General features: G+C 40.5%; 40 non-coding genes across 40 annotated transcripts; 13 read left to right on the top strand and 27 right to left on the bottom strand.

Annotated features, from left to right (window-relative positions):
• Positions 1-394: 394 nt before the first annotated feature.
• Positions 395-468, bottom strand: trnat-agu (transfer RNA threonine (anticodon AGU)). The gene has a single exon. It is a non-coding gene; the product is annotated as a tRNA-Thr (tRNA).
• Positions 469-891: 423 nt separating this feature from the next.
• On the bottom strand, positions 892-964 carry trnak-cuu (transfer RNA lysine (anticodon CUU)). The gene has a single exon. It is a non-coding gene; the product is annotated as a tRNA-Lys (tRNA).
• A 92-nt stretch (positions 965-1,056) lies between these two features.
• LOC130375150 (U4 spliceosomal RNA) lies at positions 1,057-1,195 on the top strand. The gene has a single exon (XR_008893816.1). It is a non-coding gene; the product is annotated as a U4 spliceosomal RNA (small nuclear RNA).
• A 216-nt stretch (positions 1,196-1,411) lies between these two features.
• On the bottom strand, positions 1,412-1,485 carry trnat-agu (transfer RNA threonine (anticodon AGU)). The gene has a single exon. It is a non-coding gene; the product is annotated as a tRNA-Thr (tRNA).
• Positions 1,486-1,908: 423 nt separating this feature from the next.
• Positions 1,909-1,981, bottom strand: trnak-cuu (transfer RNA lysine (anticodon CUU)). Its single transcript has one exon. It is a non-coding gene; the product is annotated as a tRNA-Lys (tRNA).
• A 92-nt stretch (positions 1,982-2,073) lies between these two features.
• On the top strand, positions 2,074-2,212 carry LOC130375082 (U4 spliceosomal RNA). The gene has a single exon (XR_008893758.1). It is a non-coding gene; the product is annotated as a U4 spliceosomal RNA (small nuclear RNA).
• Positions 2,213-2,428: 216 nt separating this feature from the next.
• trnat-agu (transfer RNA threonine (anticodon AGU)) lies at positions 2,429-2,502 on the bottom strand. Its single transcript has one exon. It is a non-coding gene; the product is annotated as a tRNA-Thr (tRNA).
• A 423-nt stretch (positions 2,503-2,925) lies between these two features.
• trnak-cuu (transfer RNA lysine (anticodon CUU)) lies at positions 2,926-2,998 on the bottom strand. The gene has a single exon. It is a non-coding gene; the product is annotated as a tRNA-Lys (tRNA).
• Positions 2,999-3,090: 92 nt separating this feature from the next.
• LOC130375158 (U4 spliceosomal RNA) lies at positions 3,091-3,229 on the top strand. The gene has a single exon (XR_008893823.1). It is a non-coding gene; the product is annotated as a U4 spliceosomal RNA (small nuclear RNA).
• Positions 3,230-3,445: 216 nt separating this feature from the next.
• On the bottom strand, positions 3,446-3,519 carry trnat-agu (transfer RNA threonine (anticodon AGU)). The gene has a single exon. It is a non-coding gene; the product is annotated as a tRNA-Thr (tRNA).
• Positions 3,520-13,385: 9,866 nt separating this feature from the next.
• Positions 13,386-13,458, bottom strand: trnak-cuu (transfer RNA lysine (anticodon CUU)). Its single transcript has one exon. It is a non-coding gene; the product is annotated as a tRNA-Lys (tRNA).
• A 92-nt stretch (positions 13,459-13,550) lies between these two features.
• Positions 13,551-13,689, top strand: LOC130375070 (U4 spliceosomal RNA). Its single transcript, XR_008893747.1, has one exon. It is a non-coding gene; the product is annotated as a U4 spliceosomal RNA (small nuclear RNA).
• A 216-nt stretch (positions 13,690-13,905) lies between these two features.
• trnat-agu (transfer RNA threonine (anticodon AGU)) lies at positions 13,906-13,979 on the bottom strand. Its single transcript has one exon. It is a non-coding gene; the product is annotated as a tRNA-Thr (tRNA).
• A 423-nt stretch (positions 13,980-14,402) lies between these two features.
• On the bottom strand, positions 14,403-14,475 carry trnak-cuu (transfer RNA lysine (anticodon CUU)). The gene has a single exon. It is a non-coding gene; the product is annotated as a tRNA-Lys (tRNA).
• Positions 14,476-14,567: 92 nt separating this feature from the next.
• LOC130375157 (U4 spliceosomal RNA) lies at positions 14,568-14,706 on the top strand. The gene has a single exon (XR_008893822.1). It is a non-coding gene; the product is annotated as a U4 spliceosomal RNA (small nuclear RNA).
• A 216-nt stretch (positions 14,707-14,922) lies between these two features.
• trnat-agu (transfer RNA threonine (anticodon AGU)) lies at positions 14,923-14,996 on the bottom strand. The gene has a single exon. It is a non-coding gene; the product is annotated as a tRNA-Thr (tRNA).
• A 423-nt stretch (positions 14,997-15,419) lies between these two features.
• On the bottom strand, positions 15,420-15,492 carry trnak-cuu (transfer RNA lysine (anticodon CUU)). The gene has a single exon. It is a non-coding gene; the product is annotated as a tRNA-Lys (tRNA).
• Positions 15,493-15,584: 92 nt separating this feature from the next.
• LOC130375083 (U4 spliceosomal RNA) lies at positions 15,585-15,723 on the top strand. Its single transcript, XR_008893759.1, has one exon. It is a non-coding gene; the product is annotated as a U4 spliceosomal RNA (small nuclear RNA).
• A 216-nt stretch (positions 15,724-15,939) lies between these two features.
• trnat-agu (transfer RNA threonine (anticodon AGU)) lies at positions 15,940-16,013 on the bottom strand. The gene has a single exon. It is a non-coding gene; the product is annotated as a tRNA-Thr (tRNA).
• Positions 16,014-16,436: 423 nt separating this feature from the next.
• trnak-cuu (transfer RNA lysine (anticodon CUU)) lies at positions 16,437-16,509 on the bottom strand. Its single transcript has one exon. It is a non-coding gene; the product is annotated as a tRNA-Lys (tRNA).
• A 92-nt stretch (positions 16,510-16,601) lies between these two features.
• Positions 16,602-16,740, top strand: LOC130375081 (U4 spliceosomal RNA). Its single transcript, XR_008893757.1, has one exon. It is a non-coding gene; the product is annotated as a U4 spliceosomal RNA (small nuclear RNA).
• Positions 16,741-16,956: 216 nt separating this feature from the next.
• On the bottom strand, positions 16,957-17,030 carry trnat-agu (transfer RNA threonine (anticodon AGU)). The gene has a single exon. It is a non-coding gene; the product is annotated as a tRNA-Thr (tRNA).
• Positions 17,031-17,453: 423 nt separating this feature from the next.
• On the bottom strand, positions 17,454-17,526 carry trnak-cuu (transfer RNA lysine (anticodon CUU)). Its single transcript has one exon. It is a non-coding gene; the product is annotated as a tRNA-Lys (tRNA).
• A 92-nt stretch (positions 17,527-17,618) lies between these two features.
• LOC130375149 (U4 spliceosomal RNA) lies at positions 17,619-17,757 on the top strand. Its single transcript, XR_008893815.1, has one exon. It is a non-coding gene; the product is annotated as a U4 spliceosomal RNA (small nuclear RNA).
• A 216-nt stretch (positions 17,758-17,973) lies between these two features.
• On the bottom strand, positions 17,974-18,047 carry trnat-agu (transfer RNA threonine (anticodon AGU)). Its single transcript has one exon. It is a non-coding gene; the product is annotated as a tRNA-Thr (tRNA).
• Positions 18,048-18,470: 423 nt separating this feature from the next.
• Positions 18,471-18,543, bottom strand: trnak-cuu (transfer RNA lysine (anticodon CUU)). The gene has a single exon. It is a non-coding gene; the product is annotated as a tRNA-Lys (tRNA).
• Positions 18,544-18,635: 92 nt separating this feature from the next.
• Positions 18,636-18,774, top strand: LOC130375077 (U4 spliceosomal RNA). The gene has a single exon (XR_008893753.1). It is a non-coding gene; the product is annotated as a U4 spliceosomal RNA (small nuclear RNA).
• Positions 18,775-18,990: 216 nt separating this feature from the next.
• Positions 18,991-19,064, bottom strand: trnat-agu (transfer RNA threonine (anticodon AGU)). The gene has a single exon. It is a non-coding gene; the product is annotated as a tRNA-Thr (tRNA).
• A 423-nt stretch (positions 19,065-19,487) lies between these two features.
• Positions 19,488-19,560, bottom strand: trnak-cuu (transfer RNA lysine (anticodon CUU)). The gene has a single exon. It is a non-coding gene; the product is annotated as a tRNA-Lys (tRNA).
• Positions 19,561-19,652: 92 nt separating this feature from the next.
• LOC130375076 (U4 spliceosomal RNA) lies at positions 19,653-19,791 on the top strand. Its single transcript, XR_008893752.1, has one exon. It is a non-coding gene; the product is annotated as a U4 spliceosomal RNA (small nuclear RNA).
• A 216-nt stretch (positions 19,792-20,007) lies between these two features.
• On the bottom strand, positions 20,008-20,081 carry trnat-agu (transfer RNA threonine (anticodon AGU)). Its single transcript has one exon. It is a non-coding gene; the product is annotated as a tRNA-Thr (tRNA).
• A 423-nt stretch (positions 20,082-20,504) lies between these two features.
• On the bottom strand, positions 20,505-20,577 carry trnak-cuu (transfer RNA lysine (anticodon CUU)). Its single transcript has one exon. It is a non-coding gene; the product is annotated as a tRNA-Lys (tRNA).
• Positions 20,578-20,669: 92 nt separating this feature from the next.
• LOC130375155 (U4 spliceosomal RNA) lies at positions 20,670-20,808 on the top strand. The gene has a single exon (XR_008893821.1). It is a non-coding gene; the product is annotated as a U4 spliceosomal RNA (small nuclear RNA).
• Positions 20,809-21,024: 216 nt separating this feature from the next.
• trnat-agu (transfer RNA threonine (anticodon AGU)) lies at positions 21,025-21,098 on the bottom strand. The gene has a single exon. It is a non-coding gene; the product is annotated as a tRNA-Thr (tRNA).
• Positions 21,099-21,521: 423 nt separating this feature from the next.
• Positions 21,522-21,594, bottom strand: trnak-cuu (transfer RNA lysine (anticodon CUU)). Its single transcript has one exon. It is a non-coding gene; the product is annotated as a tRNA-Lys (tRNA).
• A 92-nt stretch (positions 21,595-21,686) lies between these two features.
• On the top strand, positions 21,687-21,825 carry LOC130375154 (U4 spliceosomal RNA). The gene has a single exon (XR_008893820.1). It is a non-coding gene; the product is annotated as a U4 spliceosomal RNA (small nuclear RNA).
• A 216-nt stretch (positions 21,826-22,041) lies between these two features.
• Positions 22,042-22,115, bottom strand: trnat-agu (transfer RNA threonine (anticodon AGU)). The gene has a single exon. It is a non-coding gene; the product is annotated as a tRNA-Thr (tRNA).
• Positions 22,116-22,418: 303 nt separating this feature from the next.
• On the bottom strand, positions 22,419-22,492 carry trnat-agu (transfer RNA threonine (anticodon AGU)). The gene has a single exon. It is a non-coding gene; the product is annotated as a tRNA-Thr (tRNA).
• Positions 22,493-22,915: 423 nt separating this feature from the next.
• Positions 22,916-22,988, bottom strand: trnak-cuu (transfer RNA lysine (anticodon CUU)). Its single transcript has one exon. It is a non-coding gene; the product is annotated as a tRNA-Lys (tRNA).
• A 92-nt stretch (positions 22,989-23,080) lies between these two features.
• LOC130375153 (U4 spliceosomal RNA) lies at positions 23,081-23,219 on the top strand. The gene has a single exon (XR_008893819.1). It is a non-coding gene; the product is annotated as a U4 spliceosomal RNA (small nuclear RNA).
• Positions 23,220-23,736: the final 517 nt, after the last annotated feature.

Genomic DNA, 23,736 nt, shown 5'->3' with positions numbered 1-23,736 from the left:
TATTGCAGATCTCCATGAATCACACAAATGACCTTTTTCGGAACAAAAACGGCGAATTTCGCCGAAAGGTGACAAGTTTGCATCCCTGAATAATTGTTGGTTGAAAAGTTAACCCAATACCCCACCAGGATGGCTCTAAACTTGCAATCCATTGCAATTCTTGCCTGTCTCCAACAGGCTTGAAATTAGGTCTAAAACACATGGCAAGTGGTGAAAGAAAGCTCTGCAAGACAGTGGCTACTTTGTATTATGCTTTTCCCTGCCCTCCCAAGAATGAAAGACAGATTGCTGTGACTAGTTGACATCTTGTTCACATTGAAGGAAATTCTATGGTAGATACTTTGCAAGTTTACAACCGCTAGCAAAAAATAGTTAATGCAAGAACCCAAATTACAGGTACTGCGGGGATTTGAACCCAGGATCTCCTGTTTACTAGACAGGCACTTTAACCAACTACGCCACAGCACCACAATGGACTAAATTTAAATACTTCAATTCTTGTAATAACCGCTTAAGAAATCAATCATTCATAACAATTCTTGCCTGTCTCCAACAGGCTTGAACTTATGTCTAAAACACATTTATTTAATGGCAAGAGGTAAAATAAATCGGTGTAAGCCCCTGGGTACTTTGCTTTATGCTTTTTCCTGGAAAACCAAGAGTCAAAGTCAAATTGCTATCACTAGTGGATGACCTTGAGATGCTCTGAAGACTGAGTTTACCAGGTTTTATAATCTACAATGCCCTGCCATTTTTCAATATTAATTTGCCAATACAATATAATCAACACGCATGTATCACATTATCTCCTTAAGAGTTTAGCTTTCCTTTGCCAGAGACTATATTTACAGTGAGCGCGCAATCATCTTGAAAGATTACCAAAGTGTTAATAGCCCAATGTGGGGCACGAACCCACGACCCTGAGATTAAGAGTCTCATGCTCTACCGACTGAGCTAACCGGGCATTTACAGCAATTTCAATGTTTCAAAATTTTCCACATTTCTTGTGTAGCCCAAACCATAAAAACCTATGACAATCTTTTGCAGCCGCTAGTTTTTCTTTCGCAGAGCAAATATCATAGTCTGTGAAGAACAACTGAGATGTTATAATTGTTGGTTGAAAAGTTAACCCAATACCCCACCAGGATGGCTCTAAACTTGCAATCCATTGCAATTCTTGCCTGTCTCCAACAGGCTTGAAATTATGTCTAAAACACATGGCAAGAGGTGAAAGAAAGCTCTGCAAGACAGTGGCTACTTTGCATTATGCTTTTCCCTGCCCTCCCAAGAATGAAAGACAGATTGCTGTGACTAGTTGACATCTTGTTCACATTGAAGGAAATTCTATGGTAGATACTTTGCAAGTTTACAACCGCTAGCAAAAAATAGTTAATGCAAGAACCCGAATTACAGGTACTGCTGGGATTTGAACCCAGGATCTCCTGTTTACTAGACAGGCACTTTAACCAACTAAGCCACAGCACCACAATGGCCTAAAATTAAATACTTCAATTCTTGTAATAACCGCTTAAGAAATCAATCATTCATAACAATTCTTGCCTGTCTCCAACAGGCTTGAACTTATGTCTAAAACACATTTATTTAATGGCAAGAGGTAAAATAAATCGGTGTAAGCCCCTGGGTACTTTGCTTTATGCTTTTTCCTGGACAACCAAGAGTCAAAGACAGATTGCTATGACTAGTGGACAACCTTGAGATGCTCTGAAGACTGAGTTTGCCGGGTTTTATAATCTACAATGCCCTGCCATTTTTCAATATTAACTTGCCAAGACAATATAATCAACATGCAAGAATCACATTATCTCCTTAAGAGTTTAACTTTCCTTTGCCAGAGATTATGTTTACAGTGAACACGCAATCTTCCTGAATGATTACCATAGGGTTAATAGCCGAATGTGGGGCTCGAACCCACGACCCTGAGATTAAGAGTCTCATGCTTTACCGACTGAGCTAACCGGGCATTTACATCAATTTCAATGTTTCAAAATTTTCGACATTTCTTGTGTAGCCCAAACTATAATAACCTATAACAATCTTTGGCAGCCGCCAGTTTTTCTTTCGCAGAGCAAATATCATAGTCTGTAAAGAACAACTGAGATGTTATAATTGTTGGTTGAAAAGTTAACCCAATACCCCACCAGGATGGCTCTAAACTTGCAATCCATTGCAATTCTTGCCTGTCTCCAACAGGCTTGAAATTAGGTCTAAAACACATGGCAAGTGGTGAAAGAAAGCTCTGCAAGACAGTGGCTACTTTGTATTATGCTTTTCCCTGCCCTCCCAAGAATGAAAGACAGATTGCTGTGACTAGTTGACATCTTGTTCACATTGAAGGAAATTCTATGGTAGATACTTTGCAAGTTTACAACCACTAGCAAAAAATAGTTAATGCAAGAACCCGAATTACAGGTACTGCTGGGATTTGAACCCAGGATCTCCTGTTTACTAGACAGGCACTTTAACCAACTACGCCACAGCACCACAATGGCCTAAAATTAAATACTTCAATCCTTGTAATAACCGCTTAAGAAATCAATCATTCATAACAATTCTTGCCTGTCTCCAACAGGCTTGAACTTATGTCTAAAACACATTTATCTAATGGCAAGAGGTAAAAGTAATCGGTGTAAGCCCCTGGGTACTTTGCTTTATGCTTTTTCCTGGACAACCAAGGGTCAAAGACAAATTGCTATGACTAGTGGACAACCTTGAGATGCTCTGAAGACTGAGTTTGCCGGGTTTTATAATCTACAATGCCCTGCCATTTTTCAATATTAACTTGGCAAGACAATATAATCAACATGCAAGAATCACATTATCTCCTTAAGAGTTTAACTTTCCTTTGCCAGAGATTATGTTTACAGTGAACACGCAATCTTCTTGAACGATTACCATAGTGTTAATAGCCGAATGTGGGGCTCGAACCCACGACCCTGAGCTTAAGAGTGTCATGCTCTACCGACTGAGCTAACCGGGCATTTACATCAATTTCAATGTTTCAAAATTTTCGACATTTCTTGTGTAGCCCAAACTATAATAACCTATAACAATCTTTGGCAGCCGCCAGTTTTTCTTTCGCAGAGCAAATATCATAGTCTGTGAAGAACAACTGAGATGTTATAATTGTTGGTTGAAAAGTTAACCCAATACCCCACCAGGATGGCTCTAAACTTGCAATCCATTGCAATTCTTGCCTGTCTCCAACAGGCTTGAAATTAGGTCTAAAACACATGGCAAGTGGTGAAAGAAAGCTCTGCAAGACAGTGGCTACTTTGTATTATGCTTTTCCCTGCCCTCCCAAGAATGAAAGACAGATTGCTGTGACTAGTTGACATCTTGTTCACATTGAAGGAAATTCTATGGTAGATACTTTGCAAGTTTACAACCGCTAGCAAATAATAGTTAATGCAAGAACCCGTATTACAGGTACTGCTGGGATTTGAACCCAGGATCTCCTGTTTACTAGACAGGCACTTTAACCAACTAAGCCACAGCACCACAATGGACTAAAATTAAATACTTCAATTCTTGTAATAACCGCTTAAGAAATCAATCATTCATAACAATTCTTGCCTGTCTCCAACAGGCTTGAACTTATGTCTAAAACACATTTATTTAATGGCAAGAGGTAAAATAAATCGGTGTGAGCCCCTGGGTACTTTGCTTTATGCTTTTTCCTGGAAAACCAAGAGTCAAAGTCAAATTGCTATCACTAGTGGATGACCTTGAGATGCTCTGAAGACTGAGTTTACCAGGTTTTATAATCTACAATGCCCTGCCATTTTTCAATATTAATTTGCCAATACAATATAATCAACATGCATGTATTGTCGGAGATTAATCGAGATTTAAAACACTTAGACTAATTTAAGAGAGAGTGTAAAAGAAATCGAGGGGTCCGGAGCAAGAATTGAAAAAGACTTTATCGTGCAGCAAAACAACAACGACAACAGCCTGAGTGGGTTTGCAAAGTCACTGGCCCCACATTGGGCTGCAGCCTCACTTATACACGTATAGGAATTTCTTTGTTTACAATGGAGTCACAATGGGGTTTCCGCCCGTCAATCTTCGTCACAGCATGTTATCAACTGCCCAGTTCAGTGGTCTGCATGGATCAACCTCATTAGTCAAGATGACCCAAGGCTAAAAAGGCTGAGGTCAACTTTAGCTTGACCCAAGGCTGAAAGGCCTTAGACCAACTTAGCTTCCCCCCAGTTCCCTATACATTCCTGTGCACCATCTGTTCTGAATCCAGATTCTGCAAACACAATGCTTTCCACTATTTAAAATATAAAACCTATTAATAATCATGGTTTATCATAGAATATACTCACTAATTTCTACCACACATCCCCCCTTTGTGACTACTAAAGTCACAACAAAAACATAACAGTCGTTTGGGTCATATTTTGCACTACATTTGATCATCGTTAAAAAACCTTTAAACATGTTCAGGAGTCTCAACCTGATTTAAGGCAAAAAAGATCTATCAAATGTCTAACATGTCTAACTAGAATTCACACATAACACAGTATTTTCAGCATGTATTGAAAATTAGCATTTCAGAATATATGACATAAAAATATGAAACTCAAAAAATGACATTTCAAAAAATAAGTAAATAATAGAAATTAGAAACTAAAATTGTTAACAAGCTTGCATGGATTTGGATAGCTCTGATTTATCATCATGTACTGGTATACTATATAACGTGGGGGTTTAGGGCACCGTAGTTGCTTCTGTTCTCAGCCACCATGCCCTGGAACCCATTAGTCCAAATGTCCATTTGTTCACACTGTCTGAAATGGTTGTGACTCCCATAGAGAGGTCATCAGTTAAGAAAATAGGACCTCTTTTTGATGTCCGATTTTCACATTCCGATCTCCTTTCTAGTGTCACTCCAATCTATCTCTCCATAGAGCATCCTCTCCCACTCCCCCGACTCCTCTATGCCAGTCACCATGAGGGCCATCTCTTTAGAAAGCCTGGATGCTATTATGGATCTGACTATGGGAATGCAGCAGCAGAAGATCAGACCCATCACTGTTAGTACTATTAGGAGCACTACACCTATCTTTGCGAACATCATTCCCCACATACCAAACTTTGTTTCAAGCCATCCAAACATTCCCTGATCATGGCCTGCGTTTTCCTTTAATTATTTTCTTAAACGTTTTAAATTGTTCATCCAAGTGTAAATGATTCATCTGGGGCAGTATTATTTGGAATGAAGGTACAACACATTTCACCTATAAGATCACAAACTCCCCCCCTTTCTGCTAAAAGCCAATCTAAAGCCTGTCTGTTCTGCCAAGCCACAGTTTTAAGAAGTATATATTCTCTCATATTTAATTTATACTTTCTGTTATAGCCACATGCATTCCTGACGTTACTGTTAAACACCATTTCATTGGATTAAATTGGATATGTAATTTACACCGATCTTTCCTATGTGCATGTTCATAATTGAATGCATGAGGGTTAATGCACATAGGTGTTGGTCATCCGACATAACAGTAAACACAAAGTCATTGACTTGGTCTTGCGGTGGTATGTGAGCAGACAAGACTGTTTTCCCTTTGTTGTCAATTAGTCCTGAATGATTTTGGGCCGGATTATCCTGTGTTCCTCTCTGGCTTTCTTCAGTAGGCCTATCACCCCCTAATTCCTGGCCCTTCCAGGTTTGTGTTGTCCCCGTGGTTTCATCCTTCCTCGGGGTCTGTGCTTGTGCCAGCGAAATCTGGCACAACCCGTAAAGGATCAGAAACAGGCTCCCCGTTTTCAGCATCATCATGCTGCTGTATCTCTTGGCTCGACTGGATCTGGTCCTGGGGCAGCTGGTCAGCCCCACGTGTGTCTGCGTCTGGCTCCTCCTCCTCACGGTCGTCTCTGGCTTTGGGTTGAGCAGCTTTTGTGCAGTGGTTGAGATGATACCACGTGGCACTCCCTTCCACTTGGTTGGCTGTTGGTGTTGCGTTGGTGACTTTGTATGGTCCTTCTCTCACATGGTCACCTGGCTCCACCCCCCTTGGTGGCTCCTTCTCCAACTCTGGAACTCTGCCTTTCTCTTGTTGAAAAATAAGCCTCTGTATGCCAGTTAGTTGTCCCATATAACGTCTTAATTCAGTTTCCAATTGTTCTAATGGAGGTCCTTTATGAGGCCCTCGAATGACAGGTGAAGGCATGGGTCGACCCGTAAACATTTCATGCGGGGTTAGATGCGTCGTTCTGTTAGTTTTCATGCGATAACTCATTAGTGTCAGTCGTAGTGCATTAGTCTTTTAATTTAGTACTCTAATTTAATTTTGTTAATCTTTGTCTTAAGTGTCCGATTCCTCTCTGCACCATACCTTGTGGTTTGAGGAATGTAGACACAGCCTAATCTTTGTTTGACATGCAGATGTTAAATCACTTCGTTTTCTGAATAAACGCAGCTCTATTGCCTGAGCTAATTTGTGACGGAATTCCAAACCTTGGCATGACTTCTCTAGTCAGAACCTTGATTACCGTAGCCGCACTTTGGTCTTCTGATGGGACTGCTTCTACCCATCTGTTGAACACTGTTTTTTTCAAATATTTCACACTTATTTAGCTGGATGTTAATCATTATTTGCAAGTATGGTGAAGAAAAACCTTGTTTTCAAATTTTTTCCTAATTCTCCTCAATACCTCCCCCCTTGCGCAATGGTCAAAACCATACGCATTAAATGATAAACAAATCTAATAACGCCGTTGGTGCACCCAACGTCGAAAGTCTAACCTTAAGCATCAGTAAACTGAAACCAATCTTTTGGGAAGGGAAATCGAAACCAGTATGTCCAAATCCTAAACCCAATATGGGTGGGTTTACCATCAGCCGCCCGAAACCACGCTGTTCCAAAGTCATGCACTAAACCGAAAAAACATACATGCATTAGTGGCCTTCTATGCCACAAAGGTAAAATAAAATGAAATAAAACGCGACATGCCCCGTTTCAAGACGACCTTTGCTGCCAGAGCTGACATATCTGACTCCTGTTCCCCCTCCACCTTTCATCAGCCGGCTTTTCCTATGATGGTTGCAGTCCGTCACTCCATGATCAGGTGAGCCAGTGCTCACAGTGACTCTGCCAAGTAATCGTGACTGTGCCTGAATTAGGTTGTCCCGGGCTTCAAGGTGGGATCTTACCCGTCGTTGGCTAACCAGCCTTCCATACTGGCTTACTGCAGGATGCCGTACCTGGGATACGATCAATCCCCACCTATATGGTGGTATAGATCGCAAAGTGGAGGGATGGAGACTTCAGCCGCATCTGCCTTACGCAGCCATATGTGTGCGTCATGAATGCACATCAGGGCGACTATAAAACAAAAGATAATTTATCAGAGTTGAAATTATTAAAGTGTTGCAGCAGTATTAGTGGCATTTGAAGGTAAACCCACTACTTCCGAATCCAATTTGACAACATAGCATGTATGTCTCCTTCCCAGCAGATGTAGCGTCAATCCACCTATTGTCCTTAACTAGGGAGATGTGAAAGAAAACAAAAATCACAATATTAAAACTTGCATCTTCAATATTGGGCGACTCACTTTTGTTTTAACCGTTACTCAAAATCACAATTCTCTTCATAATCCTACCCGATTGCCCTTCACTATCTATTCAAATTGGACGACCTAATTAAACCTTTTATTCTACCTATTGCTTGCATTTAGTGTTTTCCATATTTTGATTCACTACTATACCAAACCCAAATCCTCTATGTTGATCTTAACTAGTTTATTCAACACTGAATTGATACATTGTTTCTATTTAGTAATTAACCATATTGTTTTATCTAAAGTATGCTTGTGTATCCCCTTGTGTATTCCGTCACTTGGAGTAGGAGAGGATTCTCCCCTACCTCGGCAGCCCTGACACACACATGAGAACAGGCTCACACACACCCTGTCTCATTTTATTTTACTTATTTATTTTAAATTACATTTGTCATTGTGGATAACCTAAATTTAGAAATTTGGATAACGTTTTATCATACTTATTTGGTCTAAATTTTAAGTATTGCCGATTGTTTTTTCTAAATTATAAGATCACTTTTAATAAATTGTCTATTACTTATCATAATCTTGAAGGAAATATTTTATTTGTGTTGTTATCTTAGCACCTAGACCTCGTCAGGTCCAAGCACCAAAATAACATCCACCTATCCACGCAGAGTCCATGGGTTGGGTCTGCTCCTCGTTTGATGAGTCACTTTACCCTGGCGCCATTGAACCCATTGACTCCTGTGGAGTGTGGTGTGCAGACAATTTTTAACGCTAATTGCTCATGTTTGAGTCTAAATAATTATTCCTAATGTAACTTACTCAGGGACACGTCAACACTCAGCTAGGAGCAGATGGGGATCGAACTAGCAACCATTCGGTTACAAGACACCCTCTACTTCCTGAGCTAAACCGTCCCCCAGCCTCCTCTCCGCTGATTTATTACCTCTGCGTCGGTCCGCATCCACCCTTTTTGCTTTCTTTACATTCCTCTCCCTTCTCCAAACACCTTCTCCCTCTGATCCAACCTGTTGTCTCACCAGTGCTCTGTGTACCAAGATGTAATGATCTATACCACATGGTGTTCCGACGCGATGCAGAGTCTCCAAGAGCCACAGAATCACCAATCCCAGTGGTGGTTCTATGTTTTCTCTAAAACAGTGGACATAGGTTACATTCAGGGACCAAATACAGAGTACATCCAAACGCACAAATAATCTATTCAGTACAATGCAAATTCAGTCTCTTTCTCTCTGTTGTCTCTCTGTCCAGCCCCACCTGCGGGTTTTCCTTACTTACGTTCCTTCTCTCTAACTCTCTTTACCTCTCTTTATCTACTTCCTTTGCTTTCACAAATCTCCATAACCATTTTCACTTTCAGTAATCCTTTCCTTTCCTTTCTGGTTTGTTCGTTTTTTGGACACACTCCAAAACTAGATTATTAATCTTAAAAGGCCATCGAAAGATATGAATGTCCCCAAAGAAAATTCTAACCGGAAAGCCTTCCCCATTACCGCCACTTCTCGTTACCAATCTACACACTCTTCCTCTTCTCTGTCTCACTCTTCACAAATCACTTCTTCTGACCCCTCTAACTCAACTCAATGTCTTTCTCACTCACTCACTCACTCACTCGCTCGCTCGCTCGCTCACTCATTCGCTCACTTATACAACTTAAAATAAGAATGGAGCTATACCTATGACTTGGAGCTGTCATAGATATTAACTGCGTGTGTTCCGAGAATCCTAAAGTTTTGGTGAATTTTCCTGCCATGGGGAGGTGAGAGGCATATTTTGAACTTACGCAAGTGTAAGTGGCTCCAGTGTCAGCCATCATTGGCATGCCTCTATAATTTATCAGAACCTGCAGTATTGGTTCCTCATCAGCTTGTTTTGTGATCGCTACAAGCTGACCCTCCCCCTGTGGATTCTCTGAGCACCCCTAGTATCCCTGTCCCATAAAGGGACCTGCCTGGTAGCTACCTCCTTGTTCCTGCCTTCCCTGATAGCTGTTACCCTGTCCTTGCTGTGGTGGATAAGGGTTAGCCAAACAATTCCTCCTAATATGTCCTTCCATGTTGCACCCATAGCATATTAAAGGACCTTTGCGTTGTCCTTGGGATCCTTGTTGTTGATTGTTTCTAAACTGTCCTTGGTGTCCTTGTTGTAAATTGTTTATATACTGACCTTTGGGCCCCTTATTCTGATTCTGCCTATTCCCATTTGTTGGGTTTCCAGTATTATGTAGGTGTATCTGAATGGTGCATATCAATGGTGGAGTGGGTGACCATTGGCTCTGAGGCTGTTGTACTGGGGTAGAGAATGCCTGTTGAGGAGGTTGGGTTTGTGGTGCGCCCTGCTGGACGGCTTGCAATATTGTATCAACAGACTCGGAAACAACCACCTGTTTTTTCTTCTCCTTTTCTCTTTTTGTGAGTTCTTCCAACTGAAGCTGAGATAGCTTCCTCTGCACCTCTTTGCTTTGTTCCTGTATTTTGTGTTCATTTTGCCGATATTTGTCCACTGCATGAACCACATGATCGCAGAAGTCTCTGTGAGTTTTATTTGTAACCAGTCCAACCACATCATCCAGCTTAACTTTGATTGGGCTAGGTAGAATCTCTATCACAGAGTTTCTGAACATGACCGAAAACACAGGATGGATCTCAGGATCCTCATTCGTCTCCAAGCGCCATCTGTCCACTTGGGCCTGGAGGTAGGATGCAGGATTCTCTGTGTCGTTGATAGGGAGACCTCTCATGTTTTTATGATCGATATGGGTAGGGAACTCCCTTCTGAGTGTGGCCCACATCGCCACTCTGTAGCGATCAAGTGAAAGCCCATCGAGCATTACGTCCATTATATCCAACCCTCCATTCCTCAGTACAGACTCCATTTTAGATAACCCCAATACTCTTGCCAACAGAGCTTTCAGGTCCCCCACTGCCATTAGCTTTCCCACTGTGAGTTCCTCAAATGTTCGAATCCATTTAGACGCCCCGTTATGAATGTTAGGGAGTTTAGAAATAACTCCCTCCAAGTCCTGTGAACCCCACGGTTGATATTGGACCTGTTGTCCTTTGACTAGAATAGGATAATTACCTGGGAGGGTGTCGGGTGCCTTTCTTCCCCTTCGTGCTCTCCTTAGGTTCCCCCGTGACTGGAGTACTAGGGGGCTTTGTATTGATGTACTGCAGCCAGACACCTCTGTGCCTGGGTCCCCACTGACCCTCCCTTGTGTGTTACATTTATTATCTCCTTCATCTAGTGTGACTTCCCCTTTAAATTCCACGTTGTCTGTTATCAGTGGATGCATGTTAGTTGGTTTGTACGGCGGTGGCTCAAGCGTCAGAGGCAAAGGTTGAGCCTCTTCTTCCTTTGTGATTATTTTTCTGGCCACTCGTTGTATTGCGCGCCACCTCTCTCCCTCTATTTCAAACAAAGCTAGCACTAACCTTTCCCTGTCTCTCATCTCTAAGGCCTTTTTTCCACTTCTGTTAGGTTTGTAGTTCCTTATTACTACCTCCATGTCCCTACACATTATTGGATCAAAAGTCCCTCCCATGGGCCATATCGTGCTTGTTTTAGCTGTTCCTTTCTCCCATTTCTCAGAGATCCTTGTTATCTCATCTCTGAGCAATGGATTGTTTTTGCTCAAAATCTCTACCGCTGTTGGTGCCATTTTAAATTATTACTATTAATTATTATTAATTTATTTGAGTTTATCCTACTAGTTAGTTTAAATACTTTATTATCTCTAAGCTACAAATGTGAACTCTTCCCAAGCGCTCGTCTCCCTCCCGAAGATTGGAATGTGGCCCCCACCCTTCACTGTTATCTTTAAGCCTGGCCTGCAGGCTCCTGCTCGTACCCTGTGAGATTGCTCGCGCACGTGCAGTTAGAGTCAGCGCGGGGATGTTTAAGTCAAAGAAGATTTACACATTTATTCAATACTTCAACAAATTAACTATTCTCTATCCGTCTAATTTATTTATGATTATCAATTACTTCAAACAAATTAACTATTCTCTGTCCGCCTAATTTATTTATGACAGAATCAACAAAAAATAAACCGGGTCGTAATAATCTCCGAGGTAACTTAATCCTAACACGACTTAAATACAGACAATAAGCCGATTCATACAATTTCTTTATATTATATTGAAAAATGTCCGAATTGTTTGTAATTAATTACAAATAAAAGGTTGACCGAGCGTAGAAACTGGCCTTTTGGTTAAAATATGAACAGTCGGATGGATAATCAATCAACCAGAATTTCAAACAAGAACCTATTGCCACACAGCACCAAGATCAGAGTTACAGACTGGCCCTTTCTTTAGATCCAACACTGCAGCGTGATTGGAAGATTAGCGGGTCAAAACTCATTCAAACGGAACGTCAAACGACAGGCCCATTCTTTTAAAATAATGGCTGAATACATAACCATTCGAACAGATCAAGAACAAACAAGAAACTTCTCAAAACACCAAGATCAGGATTAGCTAATCACCTGAAGCGGTATCCCAACCAAGAGATTTATCTATTCAAAAAGTGCGAGAAGCCTGTTTTCTCAAAATAGCAAGATCGGAATCAGAAATTCACCTGGTGTAGGATCTGCAGGTCAACTGCACCAAGATGAGCATTTAAAATTCACTAGTCAGTATCCCAAGAAAGCTCCTCAAATAAAAACGACTGAATTAATTCCCAACTGACAACTCAACCCCAAATAGGATACTGTCAGAAAAGATCCTACAGGTCTGTTTCTTTCGACCTGCGGGCCTGCTGGCCCTGTCCTTGTTAGAACTTTCCACTAATTCGTTCCTCCACAAGACAGTCACAGGACTTACAGTAAGCTTACTTAACCAAAACACCAAAACACCAAATAACAACAACTCGTATCAAAATAGGGAGCCACAAAGCGTCTTGGTCATTTAGAACCACAGACGCGCGTATGGCCCATGTGCGCGCGCACGTCAATCTCTCCCGCGGAGCCCCCGTATCTCTCACTCGCTCATTTATCTATAATTTTAGTTTGTTTGATCAAAGAGACACTTTACCTGCTGCTGAGCGTTTCAGACGGGGCAAGAACAGATCAAACGACTCTATCCTATATATGGCAAGACAACTTACCCTTGAGCTCTGGTCGTATGATCCGTTCGAGTCCCGTCCTCTGGCCCGGCAGCTGGAGAGTCCCTATTTCCTCCTGGTCGTGACGCCAAATTATGTCGGAGATTAATCGAGATTTAAAACACTTAGACTAATTTAAGAGAGAGTGTAAAAGAAATCGAGGGGTCCGGAGCAAGAATTGAAAAAGACTTTATCGTGCAGCAAAACAACAACGACAACAGCCTGAGTGGGTTTGCAAAGTCACTGGCCCCACATTGGGCTGCAGCCTCACTTATACACGTATAGGAATTTCTTTGTTTACAATGGAGTAACAATGGGGTTTCCGCCCGTCAATCTTCGTCACAGCATGTTATCAACTGCCCAGTTCAGTGGTCTGCATGGATCAACCTCATTAGTCAAGATGACCCAAGGCTAAAAAGGCTGAGGTCAACTTTAGCTTGACCCAAGGCTGAAAGGCCTTAGACCAACTTAGCTTCCCCCCAGTTCCCTATACATTCCTGTGCACCATCTGTTCTGAATCCAGATTCTGCAAACACAATGCTTTCCACTATTTAAAATATAAAACCTATTAATAATCATGGTTTATCATAGAATATACTCACTAATTTCTACCACAGTATCACATTATCTCCTTAAGAGTTTAGCTTTCCTTTGCCAGAGACTATATTTACAGTGAGCGCGCAATCATCTTGAAAGATTACCAAAGTGTTAATAGCCCTATGTGGGGCTCGAACCCACGACCCTGAGATTAAGAGTCTCATGCTCTACCGACTGAGCTAACCGGGCATTTACAGCAATTTCAATGTTTCAAAATTTTCCACATTTCTTGTGTAGCCCAAACCATAAAAACCTATGACAATCTTTTGCAGCCGCTAGTTTTTCTTTCGCAGAGCAAATATCATAGTCTGTGAAGAACAACTGAGATGTTATAATTGTTGGTTGAAAAGTTAACCCAATACCCCTCCAGGATGGCTCTAAACTTGCAATCCATTGCAATTCTTGCCTGTCTCCAACAGGCTTGAAATTATGTCTAAAACACATGGCAAGAGGTGAAAGAAAGCTCTGCAAGACAGTGGCTACTTTGCATTATGCTTTTCCCTGCCCTCCCAAGAATGAAAGACAGATTGCTGTGACTAGTTGACATCTTGTTCACATTGAAGGAAATTCTATGGTAGATACTTTGCAAGTTTACAACCGCTAGCAAAAAATAGTTAATGCAAGAACCCGAATTACAGGTACTGCTGGGATTTGAACCCAGGATCTCCTGTTTACTAGACAGGCACTTTAACCAACTAAGCCACAGCACCACAATGGCCTAAAATTAATTACTTCAATTCTTGTAATAACCGCTTAAGAAATCAATCATTCATAACAATTCTTGCCTGTCTCCAACAGGCTTGAACTTATGTCTAAAACACATTTATTTAATGGCAAGAGGTAAAATAAATCGGTGTAAGCCCCTGGGTACTTTGCTTTATGCTTTTTCCTGGACAACCAAGAGTCAAAGACAGATTGATATGACTAGTGGACAACCTTGAGATGCTCTGAAGACTGAGTTTGCCGGGTTTTATAATCTACAATGCCCTGCCATTTTTCAATATTAACTTGCCAAGACAATATTATCAACATGCAAGAATCACATTATCTCCTTAAGAGTTTAACTTTCCTTTGCCAGAGATTATGTTTACAGTGAACACGCAATCTTCTTGAATGATTACCATAGTGTTAATAGCCGAATGTGGGGCTCGAACCCACGACCCTGAGCTTAAGAGTGTCATGCTCTACCGACTGAGCTAACCGGGCATTTACATCAATTTCAATGTTTCAAAATTTTCGACATTTCTTGTGTAGCCCAAACTATAATAACCTATAACAATCTTTGGCAGCCGCCAGTTTTTCTTTCGCAGAGCAAATATCATAGTCTGTGAAGAACAACTGAGATGTTATAATTGTTGGTTGAAAAGTTAACCCAATACCCCACCAGGATGGCTCTAAACTTGCAATCCATTGCAATTCTTGCCTGTCTCCAACAGGCTTGAAATTAGGTCTAAAACACATGGCAAGTGGTGAAAGAAAGCTCTGCAAGACAGTGGCTACTTTGTATTATGCTTTTCCCTGCCCTCCCAAGAATGAAAGACAGATTGCTGTGACTAGTTGACATCTTGTTCACATTGAAGGAAATTCTATGGTAGATACTTTGCAAGTTTACAACCGCTAGCAAAAAATAGTTAATGCAAGAACCCGAATTACAGGTACTGCTGGGATTTGAACCCAGGATCTCCTGTTTACTAGACAGGCACTTTAACCAACTACGCCACAGCACCACAATGGACTAAAATTAAATACTTCAATTCTTGTAATAACCGCTTAAGAAATCAATCATTCATAACAATTCTTGCCTGTCTCCAACAGGCTTGAACTTATGTCTAAAACACATTTATTTAATGGCAAGAGGTAAAATAAATCGGTGTAAGCCCCTGGGTACTTTGCTTTATGCTTTTTCCTGGAAAACCAAGAGTCAAAGTCAAATTGCTATCACTAGTGGATGACCTTGAGATGCTCTGAAGACTGAGTTTACCAGGTTTTATAATCTACAATGCCCTGCCATTTTTCAATATTAATTTGCCAATACAATATAATCAACATGCATGTATCACATTATCTCCTTAAGAGTTTAGCTTTCCTTTGCCAGAGACTATATTTACAGTGAGCGCACAATCATCTTGAAAGATTACCAAAGTGTTAATAGCCCAATGTGGGGCTCGAACCCACGACCCTGAGATTAAGAGTCTCATGCTCTACCGACTGAGCTAACCGGGCATTTACAGCAATTTCAATGTTTCAAAATTTTCCACATTTCTTGTGTAGCCCAAACCATAAAAACCTATGACAATCTTTTGCAGCCGCTAGTTTTTCTTTCGCAGAGCAAATATCATAGTCTGTGAAGAACAACTGAGATGTTATAATTGTTGGTTGAAAAGTTAACCGAATACCCCACCAGCATGGCTCTAAACTTGCAATCCATTGCAATTCTTGCCTGTCTCCAACAGGCTTGAAATTATGTCTAAAACACATGGCAAGAGGTGAAAGAAAGCTCTGCAAGACAGTGGCTACTTTGCATTATGCTTTTCCCTGCCCTCCCAAGAATGAAAGACAGATTGCTGTGACTAGTTGACATCTTGTTCACATTGAAGGAAATTCTATGGTAGATACTTTGCAAGTTTACAACCGCTAGCAAAAAATAGTTAATGCAAGAACCCGAATTACAGGTACTGCTGGCATTTGAACCCAGGATCTCCTGTTTACTAGACAGGCACTTTAACCAACTACGCCACAGCACCACATTGGACTAATTTTAAATACTTCAATCCTTGTAATAACCGCTTAAGAAATCAATCATTCATAACAATTCTTGCCTGTCTCCAACAGGCTTGAACTTATGTCTAAAACACATTTATCTAATGGCAAGAGGTAAAAGTAATCGGTGCAAGCCCCTGGGTACTTTGCTTTATGCTTTTTCCTGGACAACCAAGGGTCAAAGACAGATTGCTATGACTAGTGGACAACCTTGAGATGCTCTGAAGACTGAGTTTGCCGGGTTTTATAATCTACAATGCCCTGCCATTTTTCAATATTAACTTGGCAAGACAATATAATCAACATGCAAGAATCACATTATCTCCTTAAGAGTTTAGCTTTCCTTTGCCAGAGATTATGTTTACAGTGAACGCGCAATCTTCTTGAAAGATTACCATAGTGTTAATTGCCCTATGTGGGGCTCGAACCCACGACCCTGAGATTAAGAGTCTCATGCTCTACCGACTGAGCTAACCGGGCATTTACATCAATTTCAATGTTTCAAAATTTTCGACATTTCTTGTGTAGCCCAAACTATAATAACCTATAACAATCTTTGGCAGCCGCCAGTTTTTCTTTCGCAGAGCAAATATCATAGTCTGTGAAGAACAACTGAGATGTTATAATTGTTGGCTGAAAAGTTAACCCAATACCCCACCAGGATGGCTCTAAACTTGCAATCCATTGCAATTCTTGCCTGTCTCCAACAGGCTTGAAATTAGGTCTAAAACACATGGCAAGTGGTGAAAGAAAGCTCTGCAAGACAGTGGCTACTTTGTATTATGCTTTTCCCTGCCCTCCCAAGAATGAAAGACAGATTGCTGTGACTAGTTGACATCTTGTTCACATTGAAGGAAATTCTATGGTAGATACTTTGCAAGTTTACAACCGCTAGCAAAAAATAGTTAATGCAAGAACCCGAATTACAGGTACTGCTGGGATTTGAACCCAGGATCTCCTGTTTACTAGACAGGCACTTTAACCAACTACGCCACAGCACCACAATGGACTAAAATTAAATACTTCAATTCTTGTAATAACCGCTTAAGAAATCAATCATTCATAACAATTCTTGCCTGTCTCCAACAGGCTTGAACTTATGTCTAAAACACATTTATTTAATGGCAAGAGGTAAAATAAATCGGTGTAAGCCCCTGGGTACTTTGCTTTATGCTTTTTCCTGGAAAACCAAGAGTCAAAGTCAAATTGCTATCACTAGTGGATGACCTTGAGATGCTCTGAAGACTGAGTTTACCAGGTTTTATAATCTACAATGCACTGCCATTTTTCAATATTAATTTGCCAATACAATATAATCAACATGCATGCATCACATTATCTCCTTAAGAGTTTAGCTTTCCTTTGCCAGAGACTATATTTACAGTGAGCGCGCAATCATCTTGAAAGATTACCAAAGTGTTAATAGCCCAATGTGGGGCTCGAACCCACGACCCTGAGATTAAGAGTCTCATGCTCTACCGACTGAGCTAACCGGGCATTTACAGCAATTTCAATGTTTCAAAATTTTCCACATTTCTTGTGTAGCCCAAACCATAAAAACCAATGACAATCTTTTGCAGCCGCTAGTTTTTCTTTCGCAGAGCAAATATCATAGTCTGTGAAGAACAACTGAGATGTTATAATTGTTGGTTGAAAAGTTAACCCAATACCCCACCAGGATGGCTCTAAACTTGCAATCCATTGCAATTCTTGCCTGTCTCCAACAGGCTTGAAATTATGTCTAAAACACATGGCAAGAGGTGAAAGAAAGCTCTGCAAGACAGTGGCTACTTTGCATTATGCTTTTCCCTGCCCTCCCAAGAATGAAAGACAGATTGCTGTGACTAGTTGACATCTTGTTCACATTGAAGGAAATTCTATGGTAGATACTTTGCAAGTTTACAACCGCTAGCAAAAAATAGTTAATGCAAGAACCCGAATTACAGGTACTGCTGGCATTTGAACCCAGGATCTCCTGTTTACTAGACAGGCACTTTAACCAACTACGCCACAGCACCACATTGGACTAAAATTAAATACTTCAATCCTTGTAATAACCGCTTAAGAAATCAATCATTCATAACAATTCTTGCCTGTCTCCAACAGGCTTGAACTTATGTCTAAAACACATTTATCTAATGGCAAGAGGTAAAAGTAATCGGTGTAAGCCCCTGGGTACTTTGCTTTATGCTTTTTCCTGGACAACCAAGGGTCAAAGACAGATTGCTATGACTAGTGGACAACCTTGAGATGCTCTGAAGACTGAGTTTGCCGGGTTTTATAATCTACAATGCCCTGCCATTTTTCAATATTAACTTGGCAAGACAATATAATCAACATGCAAGAATCACATTATCTCCTTAAGAGTTTAGCTTTCCTTTGCCAGAGATTATGTTTACAGTGAACGCGCAATCTTCTTGAAAGATTACCATAGTGTTAATTGCCCAATGTGGGGCTCGAACCCACGACCCTGAGATTAAGAGTCTCATGCTCTACCGACTGAGCTAACCGGGCATTTGCATCAAATTCAATGTTTCAAAATTTTCGACATTTCTTGTGTAGCCCAAACTATAATAACCTATAACAATCTTTGGCAGCCGCCAGTTTTTCTTTCGCAGAGCAAATATCAAAGTCTGTGAAGTACAACTGAGATGTTATAATTGTTGGTTGAAAAGTTAACCCAATACCCCACCAGCATGGCTCTAAACTTGCAATCCATTGCAATTCTTGCCTGTCTCCAACAGGCTTGAAATTATGTCTAAAACACATGGCAAGAGGTGAAAGAAAGCTCTGCAAGACAGTGGCTACTTTGCATTATGCTTTTCCCTGCCCTCCCAAGAATGAAAGACAGATTGCTGTGACTAGTTGACATCTTGTTCACATTGAAGGAAATTCTATGGTAGATACTTTGCAAGTTTACAACCGCTAGCAAAAAATAGTTAATGCAAGAACCCGAATTACAGGTACTGCTGGGATTTGAACCCAGGATCTCCTGTTTACTAGACAGGCACTTTAACCAACTAAGCCACAGCACCACAATGGCCTAAAATTAAATACTTCAATTCTTGTAATAACCGCTTAAGAAATCAATCATTCATAACAATTCTTGCCTGTCTCCAACAGGCTTGAACTTATGTCTAAAACACATTTATTTAATGGCAAGAGGTAAAATAAATCGGTGTAAGCCCCTGGGTACTTTGCTTTATGCTTTTTCCTGGACAACCAAGAGTCAAAGACAGATTGCTATGACTAGTGGACAACCTTGAGATGCTCTGAAGACTGAGTTTGCCGGGTTTTATAATCTACAATGCCCTGCCATTTTTCAATATTAACTTGGCAAGACAATATAATCAACATGCAAGAATCACATTATCTCCTTAAGAGTTTAGCTTTCCTTTGCCAGAGATTATGTTTACAGTGAACGCGCAATCTTCTTGAAAGATTACCATAGTGTTAATTGCCCAATGTGGGGCTCGAACCCACGACCCTGAGATTAAGAGTCTCATGCTCTACCGACTGAGCTAACCGGGCATTTGCATCAAATTCAATGTTTCAAAATTTTCGACATTTCTTGTGTAGCCCAAACTATAATAACCTATAACAATCTTTGGCAGCCGCCAGTTTTTCTTTCGCAGAGCAAATATCAAAGTCTGTGAAGTACAACTGAGATGTTATAATTGTTGGTTGAAAAGTTAACCCAATACCCCACCAGCATGGCTCTAAACTTGCAATCCATTGCAATTCTTGCCTGTCTCCAACAGGCTTGAAATTATGTCTAAAACACATGGCAAGAGGTGAAAGAAAGCTCTGCAAGACAGTGGCTACTTTGCATTATGCTTTTCCCTGCCCTCCCAAGAATGAAAGACAGATTGCTGTGACTAGTTGACATCTTGTTCACATTGAAGGAAATTCTATGGTAGATACTTTGCAAGTTTACAACCGCTAGCAAAAAATAGTTAATGCAAGAACCCGAATTACAGGTACTGCTGGGATTTGAACCCAGGATCTCCTGTTTACTAGACAGGCACTTTAACCAACTAAGCCACAGCACCACAATGGCCTAAAATTAAATACTTCAATTCTTGTAATAACCGCTTAAGAAATCAATCATTCATAACAATTCTTGCCTGTCTCCAACAGGCTTGAACTTATGTCTAAAACACATTTATTTAATGGCAAGAGGTAAAATAAATCGGTGTAAGCCCCTGGGTACTTTGCTTTATGCTTTTTCCTGGACAACCAAGAGTCAAAGACAGATTGCTATGACTAGTGGACAACCTTGAGATGCTCTGAAGACTGAGTTTGCCGGGTTTTATAATCTACAATGCCCTGCCATTTTTCAATATTAACTTGCCAAGACAATATAATCAACATGCAAGAATCACATTATCTCCTTAAGAGTTTAACTTTCCTTTGCCAGAGATTATGTTTACAGTGAACACGCAATCTTCTTGAATGATTACCATAGTGTTAATAGCCGAATGTGGGGCTCGAACCCACGACCCTGAGGTTAAGAGTGTCATGCTCTACCGACTGAGCTAACCGGGCATTTACATCAATTTCAATGTTTCAAAATTTTCGACATTTCTTGTGTAGCCCAAACTATAATAACCTATAACAATCTTTGGCAGCCGCCAGTTTTTCTTTCGCAGAGCAAATATCATAGTCTGTGAAGAACAACTGAGATGTTATAATTGTTGGTTGAAAAGTTAACCCAATACCCCACCAGGATGGCTCTAAACTTGCAATCCATTGCAATTCTTGCCTGTCTCCAACAGGCTTGAAATTAGGTCTAAAACACATGGCAAGTGGTGAAAGAAAGCTCTGCAAGACAGTGGCTACTTTGTATTATGCTTTTCCCTGCCCTCCCAAGAATGAAAGACAGATTGCTGTGACTAGTTGACATCTTGTTCACATTGAAGGAAATTCTATGGTAGATACTTTGCAAGTTTACAACCGCTAGCAAAAAATAGTTAATGCAAGAACCCGAATTACAGGTACTGCTGCGATTTGAACCCAGGATCTCCAGTTTACTAGACAGGCACTTTAACCAACTAAGCCACAGCACCACAATGGCCTAAAATTAAATACTTCAATTCTTGTAATAACCGCTTAAGAAATCAATCATTCATAACAATTCTTGCCTGTCTCCAACAGGCTTGAACTTATGTCTAAAACACATTTATTTAATGGCAAGAGGTAAAATAAATCGGTGTAAGCCCCTGGGTACTTTGCTTTATGCTTTTTCCTGGACAACCAAGAGTCAAAGACAGATTGCTATGACTAGTGGACAACCTTGAGATGCTCTGAAGACTGAGTTTGCCGGGTTTTATAATCTACAATGCCCTGCCATTTTTCAATATTAACTTGCCAAGACAATATAATCAACATGCAAGAATCACATTATCTCCTTAAGAGTTTAACTTTCCTTTGCCCGAGATTATGTTTACAGTGAACACGCAATCTTCTTGAATGATTACCATAGTGTTAATAGCCGAATGTGGGGCTCGAACCCACGACCCTGAGATTAAGAGCGTCATGCTCTACCGACTGAGCTAACCGGGCATTTACATCAATTTCAATGTTTCAAAATTTTCGACATTTCTTGTGTAGCCCAAACTATAATAACCTATAACAATCTTTGGCAGCCGCCAGTTTTTCTTTCGCAGAGCAAATATCATAGTCTGTGAAGAACAACTGAGATGTTATAATTGTTGGTTGAAAAGTTAACCCAATACCCCACCAGGATGGCTCTAAACTTGCAATCCATTGCAATTCTTGCCTGTCTCCAACAGGCTTGAAATTAGGTCTAAAACACATGGCAAGTGGTGAAAGAAAGCTCTGCAAGACAGTGGCTACTTTGTATTATGCTTTTCCCTGCCCTCCCAAGAATGAAAGACAGATTGCTGTGACTAGTTGACATCTTGTTCACATTGAAGGAAATTCTATGGTAGATACTTTGCAAGTTTACATCCGCTAGCAAAAAATAGTTAATGCAAGAACCCGAATTACAGGTACTGCTGGGATTTGAACCCAGGATCTCCTGTTTACTAGACAGGTACTTTAACCAACTACGCCACAGCACCACATTGGACAAAAATTAAATACTTCAATCCTTGTAATAACCGCTTAAGAAATCAATCATTCATAACAATTCTTGCCTGTCTCCAACAGGCTTGAACTTATGTCTAACACATGGCAAGAGGTGAAAGAAAGCTCTGCAAGACAGTGGCTACTTTGCATTATGCTTTTCCCTGCCCTCCCAAGAATGAAAGACAGATTGCTGTGACTAGTTGACATCTTGTTCACATTGAAGGAAATTCTATGGTAGATACTTTGCAAGTTTACAACCGCTAGCAAAAAATAGTTAATGCAAGAACCCGAATTACAGGTAATGCTGGGATTTGAACCCAGGATCTCCTGTTTACTAGACAGGCACTTTAACCAACTAAGCCACAGCACCACAATGGCCTAAAATTAAATACTTCAATTCTTGTAATAACCGCTTAAGAAATCAATCATTCATAACAATTCTTGCCTGTCTCCAACAGGCTTGAACTTATGTCTAAAACACATTTATTTAATGGCAAGAGGTAAAATAAATCGGTGTAAGCCCCTGGGTACTTTGCTTTATGCTTTTTCCTGGACAACCAAGAGTCAAAGACAGATTGCTATGACTAGTGGACAACCTTGAGATGCTCTGAAGACTGAGTTTGCCGGGTTTTATAATCTACAATGCCCTGCCATTTTTCAATATTAACTTGCCAAGACAATATAATCAACATGCAAGAATCACATTATCTCCTTAAGAGTTTAACTTTCCTTTGCCAGAGATTATGTTTACAGTGAACACGCAATCTTCTTGAATGATTACCATAGTGTTAATAGCCGAATGTGGGGCTCGAACCCACGACCCTGAGGTTAAGAGTGTCATGCTCTACCGACTGAGCTAACCGAGCATTTACATCAATTTCAATGTTTCAAAATTTTCGACATTTCTTGTGTAGCCCAAACTATAATAACCTATAACAATCTTTGGCAGCCGCCAGTTTTTCTTTCGCAGAGCAAATATCATAGTCTGTGAAGAACAACTGAGATGTTATAATTGTTGGTTGAAAAGTTAACCCAATACCCCACCAGGATGGCTCTAAACTTGCAATCCATTGCAATTCTTGCCTGTCTCCAACAGGCTTGAAATTAGGTCTAAAACACATGGCAAGTGGTGAAAGAAAGCTCTGCAAGACAGTGGCTACTTTGTATTATGCTTTTCCCTGCCCTCCCAAGAATGAAAGACAGATTGCTGTGACTAGTTGACATCTTGTTCACATTGAAGGAAATTCTATGGTAGATACTTTGCAAGTTTACAACCGCTAGCAAAAAATAGTTAATGCAAGAACCCGAATTACAGGTACTGCTGCGATTTGAACCCAGTATCTCCAGTTTACTAGACAGGCACTTTAACCAACTAAGCCACAGCACCACAATAGCCTAAAATTAAATACTTCAATTCTTGTAATAACCGCATAAGAAATCAATCATTCATAACAATTCTTGCCTGTCTCCAACAGGCTTGAACTTATGTCTAAAACACATTTATTTAATGGCAAGAGGTAAAATAAATCGGTGTAAGCCCCTGGGTACTTTGCTTTATGCTTTTTCCTGGACAACCAAGAGTCAAAGACAGATTGCAATGACTAGTGGACAACC

This window comes from Gadus chalcogrammus, chromosome 21, assembly GCF_026213295.1.
Source record: "Gadus chalcogrammus isolate NIFS_2021 chromosome 21, NIFS_Gcha_1.0, whole genome shotgun sequence".
Taxonomy (NCBI): Eukaryota; Metazoa; Chordata; class Actinopteri; order Gadiformes; family Gadidae; genus Gadus; species Gadus chalcogrammus.
The sequence above is the reverse complement of the archived record's forward strand: the minus strand, read 5'-3'. Positions and strand labels throughout refer to the sequence as shown.